The 13,187-nt window shown below is 36.9% G+C and overlaps 1 long non-coding RNA gene across 3 annotated transcripts in view; it reads left to right on the top strand.

Moving 5' to 3' along the window:
* Window positions 1-13,187, top strand: part of LOC129206393 (uncharacterized) — a 40,438-nt gene that overhangs the window by 8,378 nt on the left and 18,873 nt on the right. The window contains exon 2 of one of the 3 annotated variants that reach the window (XR_008577113.1): window positions 12,383-12,535. The exons of the other annotated variants lie outside the window; for them this stretch is intronic. This is a non-coding gene — a long non-coding RNA (uncharacterized LOC129206393). The remainder of the gene's footprint in view (window positions 1-12,382; window positions 12,536-13,187) is intronic. 3 annotated transcript variants of the gene reach the window in all.

Here is a 13,187-nt window from a genome sequence, read left to right as displayed (position 1 = left end):
GAAAGCAAAATGTGATCAGTAGCAGATTTATGGAGGCTGTAACTGGGCTGAATAGAATGGATTAATGGATCACGACTCCTCTGACTCACCATGGTGCAAAGACAGGGCCAAAAGTGGTCTTCGTTGTGTGCAAATAACCCCTCAGGTATTAGGTAAAGGCTGGGTATAGATAGAGTGGGAAACAAGAGACTGTGAGACAATAGATACTAAGCAGATGAGGATATAGTCCCAAGCCAGCAATTGCCTCCCCTTTCTAGATCTGTTCTTGTTCTGTCTGACCAGGTGGCAAAGCAACTTTTCAAGCAGTGCTGTACTCAGTGGTGAATACAAGTGAACAGCCCTGACTTACTGCTGGTGTGCTCTGTATGACGTGCTTCCACTTGTCACTGCTGAACCTCAGTGGGACACAAAGTACGCAGAGTTAGCCTTTTTCTGGTTATTGAACAGATATATTTATCCACTATTTTTATCTATTCATTTTTACATCACTAATTTTAAGGAAGGGTTTGAAGCAGGATAATGAAATTATTCTTCTATTTCCTCCTATTGTTGATTCCAGGAAGCTCCTCTTAAGCATGAGTGGGCAGCTGGGCTAGTTTTTCAGAAGAGGGTGGCATTTATTATAAATGACCAATATGAACAAGCTCTTTGGAAAATGTGATTACTTATTTTGCAGTTCTAAAAGTAAACACTTTTCAAAATCTGTCCTGATTGTAAATGTCAAAAACTTGTTAATGAATACAAGTGTTTTCTTTGTGAGGAGGAAGGAGAAACGTGGAAGGGTGTTTTCTATGCATATTCACAGGGCTGAATTTCACCCTAAAAAAGCAAATAAGGATGGTTTTACTAAGTTTGATTGTTATTACTTTATTTCTGATTCTTAAAAGAGCAATATGTCTAGAAGAAATGGAAAACTAATTGGCTATATTTGATTGCCGTACCATCAATCATTCACCCACCCATCCATCCATCCATCCATGCATTTAATGAGAGCCACTGAAATTTCCCTCGGAAGTAATAAACAAAAATACATCCTGCAATTAATTCAGGCATTGCAAGATGTCCACTTAACTTTTCTGGGTATACTAAATCAATTCTATGCTTTATTCAGTGCGTTTCAAGGAGCTGGCTGGCAAGAACTTCCTCTGTTATTAACTTGTAATGCAAATGAAGATAATGCTTTTATGCTATGAATTGTCCTCTGCTGTTAAACCTGAAAGTCAATGAGCTAGTGGAATAGCCGATTCCTTTTAAAATACAATAGCTATATTCCATTTGTCACATGCAATCAAAAACTAGTAAAAGCTCTGACTTCCAGCATTCTTTACTGTGTTTTACCTCATGTAAGAAAAACCTTCTCTCTCTGTTTCAGGCAAAACTCATTCTTTAAGTTATCTCCAAGAAATGGCACTGTACTTCAGATAATAATTTCTCTAGATACAAATTATGTGCAATATATTTAACAAATTTAATTTTTATTTGTATGGATGACAGCACTGCACTCATCAAAATCTGTTCTAAAGATGGACTTTCCTCAGTCTCCTTTAGTTTCTTTTTAGGCTACATTTCCTGTGTTGGTAAAAGTGGTTTGGAATATTCTGGGGGGCAAATTTTGGGTTTTTTCATGGCACTTTGGATTCCAATTTTTTCGCTTTTGTCAAGATTCATTGTTGAATGACATTAGGTTTCAGGTTATGTCAATTCTTTTTGGTTTCAGACCTTTCAGTATAGCAATGATGAGCAGATAACATAAACTGGACAGTAATAAACACCTTCAACAAATAAGACATCTCAAGTTCATTGAGGAGTGAACAATAATGCAATTAATGAAAAAAATTATGACTTCTCTATGTCCCATAATGATTAAATTGAACATTTCACCTGAGGTTTAAACACTAAAGTCCTGGCTCATCCTTGGTCACTTGACTGATAAAGCCTATGGTTGAGATCCATTTCACCGTACCTCAACTATATAACATTTAGGCATGTAAGTTTTACTTAGTCAAAGGCTCCCTGTGTACAACATGCAGAAGTATTAACAACTTATTTTAACACTTATTTAAGCTAAGATGAGCCGTTTTCTGGATTAGCCATAGAAGTGTTGGCAGATTTTCTATCATCTGGTATATCTCTGCAGGCTTCTGGTTCTTATTTTAGAGAGTCATCAATTACTTGAAATGATTCCACTCATTAGCCACAAAACTTTCTAGTGACTTACTGATGACACGGAAATACCTTCTGCTACTGTCAGAGGAGAATATCAGACCTGTTATAGTCCTGTCTTTCTTACCACTTCACAGGTGCTTGTGCTCCCAACACCTCTCCAAGAAAGGATTTCTAATATCTCCTGAGTACAGAAATACAGGGACTTAGTCCATGAAAGAACAAGGAGTTTTGCTACAGACAAGACTGTTCACTCTCATTTCGAACAGCTAACCCCGGAATCTAGAGTCCTACCTCAAGTGCCAGAACTCCTTGTACAGCCTGCTTTGGGATCAGCTGAATGCCTTCCTAGACTCCATTAACGGTATTGACTTGGTCTACATTGACCAAGTCCTTAGATACCTCACTCTCATGTAGAAAACCACCTGTAAGCGTCTTAATCCTGGTGCTGAATCCACATTTCAAATGACTACACATACTTCACATACTTCAAATCAAAAGAAACAATTCCGAAAAAAAAGAAAAAAATTGCTGTTTGCTTGCTTTCTGATTTGCTTTCCCATCGCTACCATATCAGTCATTGCTTCATAACTTTAAATCTTGTCATAAGTCTTTTGGTAGGGAAATTAGCTGACAGGACAAAATCATAACAATTATACATTTAAAAAAAAAAAAAAGTAACACCACACTATCAATATTTGTTACATATTAATGATCAGTTGCATCAGTAAAAGACAAACTGGGCCTTGAATGCAATTTGGGACACAAAGATTGCTCCAGCTTACATGTATAAAAGATAAATATTTTTGTTCGAACTAGTCATTGTAAACTCCCCTAACAGTTAATGGAAGGGAACAAGTACCTCCAGAGGGTAGTTCATGATGGTGTGGTGAATAATATCTTTGTTCATGGACAAAAGGATGAACAGAGAATATCTAGATATTTAACTTTTAAATGCCTAAAATTTGTTGAGATTAATTCTAACCAACATGCCAATGTCACCTCTTTTTATAGGAATAGTATTTTTTACCCATTTAATTAGTGTGATATTGGAAAAGTGGTATGCTAGAAGTTACTAAAGAAGTGCAATTTAATATATTTGGTGTTAAGGCTGGGAAGGGAAATAGATATTAGAACATGGGGAAAATGTTACATAATTTTGAAAATATTGAATTGGCATATGACTATGTATGTCTATATTTTATTTATGCTTTAAATGCAACCGAACCTAACCAAAATGTGCAAAACCTCCTATTTAACTTATTTCATGTTAGATGATAAAGTTTTCATACCATCAGTAACACGGCATGACTCAGCCCAGATGACTTGTTTTCAGATATGGTATATGGTAAAACCTAGGTTTTCTAGAAACTTATATTCAGGTAACTGCAAACCTGTCAGTGAACATGGTCTGTGTTTTGCGTTTGTAATAAAACCTGAAAACAGGTGAATGTTACATGGTTTCTTGATGTATGTGTGTGGTGCAGATATGTATACATGTAACATATGTCTTCCACATCTCCACAAAGTATTAAGAAAACATCATACATGTCATCTTCATCACAGTCTTTGACTCTGCTAAAATCAGTGGCCAAAGTGCCATCACCTTCACTGGAAATGAGATTTATTTCCACAGACGGAGGTTCGCACTGTTTCCAACAAGTTCTGCATTATGGTTTCTACAGACCTATGCATGGGATATTTTTCATAACTTTTGTCTGGATGGACAAAAAAACCCATGAAGCTTTGCAGAGGGTTTTTTGGAAGTTCAGCAGACCAGTTAGAGCATTCCCAATGAATGGCTTGCCTAGTGCTCTGAACAAATAAAGACAAGTTTAACGCAGGGCATGAAATTTTTTATCTAACTGTACATGCAAGACAAAATGCATATTGTGCACATACTACCTATCTTTGCAGCATAAGTACAACAGAACTGAGGTCTGACAAAGATCCTAATTTCCAGGATTTTTTGAGGTAGAAATGTAGGAGCCCTGTGTAGAAAGGGCAAACACGAACAGGAGAGTAGGTGTTTATCAGGAAGGCACTCTGAGACTGCCCAGTCTTGCTTTTGTGTCCCTTAGTATTCCTGGTGCTCAGCTCAGGTCTGTGTTGCAGAGCTGGGAGCGGAGTCTTTTATCTTAGTGCTAGAAATAACAGCCTAGGTTTTTCTGCAGTCATAAAGTTGGATTAAGAAATGTAAAATCGTTGGAAATGCAGCGAAGAAACAACGATGACTTGTCATCTACATTTTTAAACTTGACTGATTTTTTCCCTCCTCCAGGAAAATGGGATTGAAAATTAATGGGCGTGGTTCAGTTCCCGAAGTACAAGTGTGTACTACTATCTCAAATACCATAAATTAACAGATGTACTCCAAAAGTGCTTGGATCTTCCATGAGCCCTCTGTCATGTCTGTCAGCCCTTTCAGCATATTTTAGATACCCTGCAGTTTACCAGATGTCCATAGTTCCCTGTGTTTACAGAACTGACTATTATTGATGATGGAAAAAACAACATCACAAACACATAAAAAACAATCCCATCTTTTTGTTCAAGTTCTGTATATTTAACTGAAAGAGACAGAGCTGCCAAAATCTGTTGCCTGACCTAATATGCAAATAATCCCTTGGACGATGAAGGGCTATTGGGATTTCTCCCAGTGAGGATAGTTATACACAGCCTTCAAAAAGTGGCCCTGGTTATTAAATATGATCAAAAAGTTGTATGAACAACTCAGAAAGGTTTTGTGTTACCTTTAGGGAAAGTAGTGGAAAAGTAGGTCAACCAAGCAAATCGGCCAGGGGAGAGAGGAAAGTATAACTGTTACATAGACAAGCTTTGGAGCTTGTTAGAAGGTAGGACACTCAGGTCTTCAAAGTGTTTGTAACTGTTTACGTTTTTCAGTTTTTAAATAGACAGATGGAATGGGCCTTATTTTCAGGAGACATAAGCTGGATCCCTCTGATTTAATCTAGTTTACACCAGCTTTGACCTCCAGGACATGTGAAAAGTGTGGGCATAGTAGATTTATCCCTGTGGCAGCAAAAAGGTCTCCATCAGTTTTACCTGAGCTGGAGCTGGAAGCTGCCTACAACAAGTCTTCCTCAGGTTGCTCAGCCTTTCTGCAAATCGAGCTATTTTTGCTCAGCAACTGAAACCTGTACTTGAGTGCCCAACTAAAATAATCTGGTTTTTGACTTTGTCTTTTCACAACTGTAACACAGGGAGAGTCATACTTACCAGTTTTACAAAGTGCTTTGAAATCTACAGAAGATAGTTTGCCACACGGTACAGAAATCTCAAATTAAGGGTTGAAATCCCAAGCTCAGAATTTTTTGGGAGTTCTAGTACAATAATTTCCAGCGAAACTTTTCTATTTCAGTGAAAGCGCATTTTTTTTTTCCTAGGAAAGTGTATTTTGGAAGATTTTCAGTCATCTCTGTTGCCTGACAATGGGATCAAAAACATGTGACCATGTAACATCAAGTTTTTAGGCCAATATAAACATTACAATGCTGTACAGAAGTGACAAAGAAGCCAAATTAGATGATGAAAGCCTGCGATTAATACATCATCTGGATGTAACACCGTCTATCAGTTGGACAGATATAAGTTGTACTCACTGACATTTCCAAATGCTCATGAGAAACACTGTCCTTAAGAGTGCTCTGCCTAGCTTTTAAACAACTCATAGTGCACACGGTGACAGCCCACCCGAACTGGCTTCTCCAGTTCCAAAGAAAAGACAGGACAAGGACCTCAGCAACCTGCTTTCATTGACCCTCCCTTCAGCAGAGCTGACTTTTGGTTGGATTGGTTGATCTCCAGTGGTCCCTTCCAGCCTCAACTAGTCCTTGATTCTGTGAAAATCAAACTCACAACTATTTACACTCTAGGAAATTGTATTATCTTCTTATGTAAATCTATTTTTTGACTGAAAGTAAGTAAAAAAAATACAATGACCTCAGAGAGCATCATAACCGTTTTGCCAATAACTACCCTTAAAGACAGAAGGTGTTGACGAAGCACATGTTGAGTCTGTAAAAGTTTATTTCATGTTTTTTTGAAAGTTACCAAGGACACAGCCAGCATTAGGGGTTGTTTCTTGAATGATGATATTTCTATGTCTTTTCCCCTTGTCTTTCTCCTGGTAAAAACTTCTTTCAAGAGTACACCACTGAACAGCTATGTTTTCCAAAGCTGGGCTCATGGAATGAGGTGAAACCAGACATGGTTAAGCATGTCCAAAACCAAAAGATGTTGCTAGTTTATAATACCAGTATTTGGGCATTTAATCAGTGGTCTTTAAAAGATTTTTTTTAATACTTGATTAGGATGTATACATGCCTTCATATTTGAAAAAGCCTGATTTATTAAAAAGGAACCTTTTTTTTTTTTTCAAGAGTCCTGCCTTTTTAAGTTATAGGTGTGACCTAACAGGAGACATCGAAAGTCCTATTTGCTTCTGAATATGTCAGCATCTTAGATGGACAGTTTGCTCTGTCACTAACAGTTAATTTAAAAGCTTTTAATTCCAAATATACTGTGGCCAATCAGTAATCAAGAAGTGCAAAAAAGCTGTTATGGAGAACAGATAAATGCGCAAGTATTAAAAGTCAAAGAAAATACATTTCTTTGAAGCTGTTTCTAGGGAGACATTGCAGGTAGAACATCTGTTTCACTTACTGTGATTGAGTGCCAGGGCTGATGGATTGGTTTAATGTAGTCCTTATTAACAACTTGCAGAGACCAGCAAACTTTGCAACCTTCTAACAGGAAAAGATTTTGAAAATTCAGGAGAATACTAAAGGCAGCAAAAATGTCATTTGAAATAAATGGTAAGCTCTTAATTTAAAAAAAAAAAAATTTAAAAATCAGATTGTCATGTTCATTTGAACTACAGAATCTTCAGGCTCCTAGGTAAGCTGAAAAACATCCAAGTGATGACTAGAGGAACACCTTCAGGTTTTTCTTTTATAAATGCAGAAAAAGGAGTACGGAACAGTACCACAGAAACAATCTGACATGGTATGTATTCAGTCAACCATTGGAACTTATGATAACGCTGAAAATTTTCAAAATAATCCCTTGTTCTTCAGAGTCATTGGGAGGTTTCCAATAATATATTTTTCCCTCCTTTTTTCTTTTCTCTTCCCCTAACTATTCTGTCAGGAACGATACCTCTAAATTCTGTTCTTTGGTGGGAATTGCACATCTTTCAGCCAAATTTAGACTCTGTTTGCACAGCCTGAGCCTGTGGTCAGTTAATGCGCTTTTACTCGATATTCCCTCATTGCTGGGGGGGGTCCTCGGATCGTTTCAGCTCTTATGTTCCCCAGTACAGTATCAATCCTTTAAAATCCTTCTGGCCTGAAAGCTGAGGGGTTGCCCCAATGCTTGGTCATGCTGCTCTTTTTATCTTCACAGCAGAGCAGCTACATTCCCCTCGTTGCAGCTTTCCTTTCGGTTGCAATTCTGAGTGAGCAGCTGAGAAAATTTGCTTGTTACAGGTTTCCATTAACTATCCTTCTTTTAGTGATGATCTGCTTAGGACTGCTCCTCACCTGTTGTGCAGGAATAAAAATCGTAGTGGTTAAAATGGGCTTCAAGGTTTTCTGAAATTCCCTAAGCAAGGGACAAAAATGATGCCCGAACACAAAGAATTCTGAAAGGAGCCTTAACCAGTTAAAATAGTTAAAAAGGCCTTGTAAGAGTGCCTAAGCATGGACACAGTGGTGAGTTTCACCTTAGGCAAGCTTTTTGTTTATTTTTGTCTTCAAGTCAGTGAAATCTCAGAAAAATTGGAATGGTAGACTTTAAAAAAAAGTTTAATCACACCAGGAAACATATAGGCAATGAAAGCTATCAGATTTCTTCTTTAGCTTATTTGGAAGAATTTATGCATGTTCTGAAATAACCTACATTTCAGTATGCAAGCAAATACAAATTATGATTAAAAAAATATCTAGCCAATATTAAATTGAATCTCCCATGTACATAAATAAACATTACATTTCTACCACTGTGCTATCAGTCAGGTTGGTCTACGGGTGTGGTATTTATGCCCAAAGGAATTACTATTGCTTCTCTGAGATGAGACTTTATAAATCACTCCCAGGAGAGAGGCTGAAGAAAATTAAACCACAAAGTAATCAGTGCCTTGCATGTGACTTTGGTAGAAATACATACAATACTCATATTGATCTAATTTCTATTTAAGTAAATATGTAATTTCTTTGAAGTGGGATACCTATGCAAATTCTCCTCAGGACCACAATGACAGATATTTTATTGAAGAACGTCCTCAAAGGGAACTTAAATGAACTATAATGGTTTAGAACTATAGTTCATAACTATAGTTATGAACTATAACTGTTAAGTGTCAGCTTCCCCATGTGCTGGGGTGGACCTATGGATGTCACACCATATCATCACCACTTTTTCCCATCTATTCTGTTTAGGAACAACAGCTCCGAATGCCACTGGATCTGTCTTAATTTCCATTTTTTTCTTCTTTTTTTGTTTTGTTTTGTTTTGGTTTTGTTTCTTTTTGTTTCTTTCTCCCCCCTCCCTCCCCAAGTTTAATTTCTAATAGAAGCACTCCTCATACACTTTTAACAGCACAACACAGTCTGCTCTTCTAGTGCCTCGGTCCAGTGCTGAGAGCTCCCTGTACAGAGATGTACACACATGGTTAAGACAAAATAGTTTACAGTCAATACACAGCAAGGGGACCACATCTCCATCTTATGGTTCAAAACTGCTCTACAAAGAAATTAAATTAGGTCTAGGATGAAGGGAAGTTTTTAAAACATACTATTATTTCAAAAGTCGTATCAGATTACTAGACTAAAAGATTTAAGAAAGTTTAATTTCTGTAGCCAATAGAAGACAAAAGCATGATGTTGTCAGTACCTCACAGCCCATGTCTAACTGCCTCATATATAGCTGGATAGATACGAAACACATCTGTGTCAAAAGTCTGTTATGAGGTTCAGGCTGACACTTCTTTATTACAAAATTTCTCAGTAACTCCATCCTTCAGCCCTATCCTGTCCCCATTCCTGCACTTCTATGCCAATATGCTAATAATTACACCATCCCTTTTCACGTAGCTCATCACTTACAATGGACAATTTTCTCTGTAATGAGTATAAATATGGTTCCTTTAATATGAATTAGAGAAGTATAGTAATATGGATACATTAAGGTTCTATTAGCAATAAATGTTTTCCTTCTCTGTTGGCAGGCAATATATTCCCCTGCTCCCAAATGAATATGTATAGCGTGCACAAATTGGGAAAAAGCAGCTTAGAAAACAAAATGTTTCTGTCTTCCTCTCTAAACCTTTTCAGTTCTAACAATCTCAGGAAACACTCATTGCATTTTTAGATGATCTCATAACTGCACATGGTGGGGATAAATTAGTACAAAATACCTTTACAGGAATCATCTGATGGATGTGGAAAAAAACCCAAAGACAAAGGTAGAAAGCTAAATAGGGATGTGAATATTAATCATCCAACAGCTGTAAGATAGATATCTGTGCAGAGACCCAACTTCTCAGCTGGTATAAATCAACAGACACCTGTCAGAGCTTTGTTGATTTATGTCAGCTGGGGATCCAGCTTCATGTTGTTCTTAAAGCAGGAGACAAGATGTCTGTTCAAGTCTGCTCAGATCGCTAATGGAAGTATTTTCAAGTATAAGAGGACAATCAAGACTCAATTTCCATTTGTACTCAATGGCAATTTAATATTCAGTCCTCATTACTGGCTTTGGGAAATCTCTGTACAAAGCTACTACTTTATATTACCATATTTCTGTGTTCCTAAGGATGGATATCTTTCCTAGAATGAGTGTCCAGTTAAACAATCATCAGATTTTGTTGGGAAAAAAATAAGTTCTAATTATACGTGTAATAAACCACTGCCTTCAAATGCTTTTGTTTTTTAATTTGGCTTGTGAAACATAAAGGAATAAGTTTCATGTTTTTATTTGTAGACTGGCAGCAGGTTTAGTAACAAAACTATAAGAACAATGATGGGAGTGAGAAATTCATCATGAAGTTAATTTGATACAACCCAGGAAGACTGCAGTGAAATACATCATTCCATAAGCAGTAAGGTAATATGGAAACATCGGCCAACAAAACAAAGTAATTTTACATTATGAAGAAATGTTAATATGAACTATAAAAAGTGGCTGAGAAAATAGCTGTTATTCCCATATTTGAGCCCTGATTATGCATGAGTAATCTGTGCTTTAAGGCATGTAGATGAATACACGTCTGGATGAAGCAGTCCCCCTTCGAAGATTTGCCCTGTGCTCAGGAGAATACATTTCCACCAGGTAAATGGATTGCTTTTCATTTGGATTGTAATCCTTTCAATTGGATTGTAACCTTTCATCCAGAAGTGATTATGGATTGGGAGCAAATCCAAGTCAGTGAAACTGTTCCGTAAGGAAACAGCAAAAGCTTAGCTGAGACAATTTTGGTAGTCTCTGGCAGGCAGGGAGAAGTAGACACAGCAAATGTGAAGAAAACAAAATTGAACATGTCTGCAGAAATTATGTGTGAGGCAACCTGATATGATTCGGTTATGTGGAAGTTGTGGTGAAGGGCAATGTTGAGAGGAAAAGCTCTAGGTCTCTAGTACAACTTTCTTTTTTAATCAATCAGGACTAACATCAAAGCTAGGGCAGGTTTATAAGGACCTTGTCCAGTCAAGTTCTTAAAACCTTAGAGGATGGAGACGGGCCCGCCTCTCCATGCACATGTTCCTGTATTTTTGCAGCAGTACTGTGAGTAAATCTTCTTTTTATCTAGCCAGAATGTTCCTTTTTGCAACTCGTACCCGTTTCCTCCCTTCACAGCACATATCTGAGAAGAGCCTGCCTTTGTTGTCATGAGGTCACAGTGCTGGGTCAGATACAATCTGCTGTCCACCCTGGCCCCAGGTGGTTTTATTCAGAGCTGTGTCACCTGGCCTGTTGTTCCCCAACCTGTACTGACTCATGGGGTTGTACCATTTTGGGTGTGGGATTTCACATTTGTCTTATTTTTATGTGTGTTTGTGTGTAATTTATTTATTTATTTATAATGGGAAGGGATGAATTATTAATGCTTTTTCCATGTAATATATATGAGGTATTAAGTTCTGCAGAGATTGTCCAGCAGGACTCTAACAGAGTAAGGGAACAGAACACAAACTTGAGCTTTAAACTTTAATAGACTGGCATTGTAATAATAGACAATATTATGGTAGCAGAGTTCTAGGTTGCAAGATTTTCTGGGACAGGGATATTCTGTTTGTCCAGCTGCTGGAGCAGTGTGACTCCAAGAGTACTAGAGCAATGCAAGTAAATACATGGTTGTTCTTAGTGTTGATGATATTGGTGCTGTATCATTGAGAGAAGGGAAAATCTGCTGCCACTCATTCCATCTGCTAAAAGCTACGTGTTTTGTCATAACTCAGATCAAGATGGTGAGCTTACTGAAGCTAGAATTTTTCTTTGTGTCTGGTATGAAACATCCTACAAGTACTTTAAATCAATGCATCTCAGAGACACCCAAAAAAGTGATTCTCATCATCTTAGAAATTTCATTTTACTATCCTCTTCTTCCCCAAAATAAGAGTGAAAAGTTAAATGTAATTTTCCAGTAACAATGTATTTTTAGTCCTTGTACTATCTGGAATATGATGTCACCACTTCCATTTACTTCAGTGGTATGAGAATTCCTTTCTTATAATGTTTATTATATTTCCTTTCTTATAATGTTTCTCGATATTACTCAGAAGAATTTCTCACTGTATGTATATTGGTATAGATCCATTGAAATAACCAATCCTAGAGTCCATGTATATGATGATTTATATCAACTGAATTTAATTCAATAGTAAAATACGTAATTTAATTCAGCAGTAAAAGTCCTAACATTAACTAGATATTCTTACTCAAATCTCCTTCTAAATTTTTAACTGACTTTGTTTTCTTTGATAACTCTGTGGACCTTGTGGCTTACCTTTTCCAAACTTAAATTTATGATATTGTTTTAAGATATAGATCAATGCTTAATACTTTTTAAAAATCCACCACAGTATTTGATTTTACATTATTCCTTAAGCAAATTTTGAAAATCTTATTGTTAATGATATTTTACTGATTTGTTCTTCCTGGTTTTAACCTGATTCCTTCCCCTTTCCCTTCCTTCTAGCTCTAGAGCTCTGGGGATTTGCATGAATTTACTATTATCGTACGCTGTACAACTGCAAAGTATTTCTGTACTATTCAAAGGTAAATAAATCAGTTGTGTAAAATGAATAAAAGCTATGAAACATCCAGATGGAGCTTTCTAACCATCAAAACGGTAATCAGCATTTTGCTTAGCAACCAAACTTTAATTATGCTAGTTAATCTTGGAGGTGGAAACAGAAGTGGAGGATCTGATGCTTAACTAAAATTGATTGACTCCATAAAATGTCCTTGAATAAAAGGAGGGAAATAACCTGACCTTTGGAAAACATTACACAAATAAAGTATACTTAAAATGATTTTGTCATCTCAAAGGTGTTTGATTGATCGCTTGTAAGTATGTTGTCAGCAAGGTGTTACAATTTTCTAATAGTTTTGATAGCCATCTTTTGAAAGGAAACAGTTTTTGGGAAGGGAATAATAAGGTTGCTGCTACTTCAGGTGAAGGAAGGACATGATTTCCGATACATATGCAAAACAACAACATAGTGCAAACATCAAGCTGTTAACCAACCACTCTCCCTAGTAAAATTAGTTTTGCTAGAAATGCAGACTGACCTGGTGATAACAATGACTACCAGAACAAATCTGGGCTGGAAATAATCTGATCAAAAATAAACCAATGGAGTCATCTATTGTCCTGCTACAATTAGTTGCAACAGGGGCACCTTCAGAGAACAAGTCATATCATCCCCGAAAGATGTTTAATGTAGGATGGCTGAATCACCTGTCCATGTGCCTTCTTTATATATGATGGAAGGAGGAAG

This window comes from Grus americana, chromosome 4, assembly GCF_028858705.1.
Source record: "Grus americana isolate bGruAme1 chromosome 4, bGruAme1.mat, whole genome shotgun sequence".
Classification (NCBI taxonomy): domain Eukaryota; kingdom Metazoa; phylum Chordata; class Aves; order Gruiformes; family Gruidae; genus Grus; species Grus americana.
This window is presented reverse-complemented; position numbering and strand designations above follow the sequence as displayed.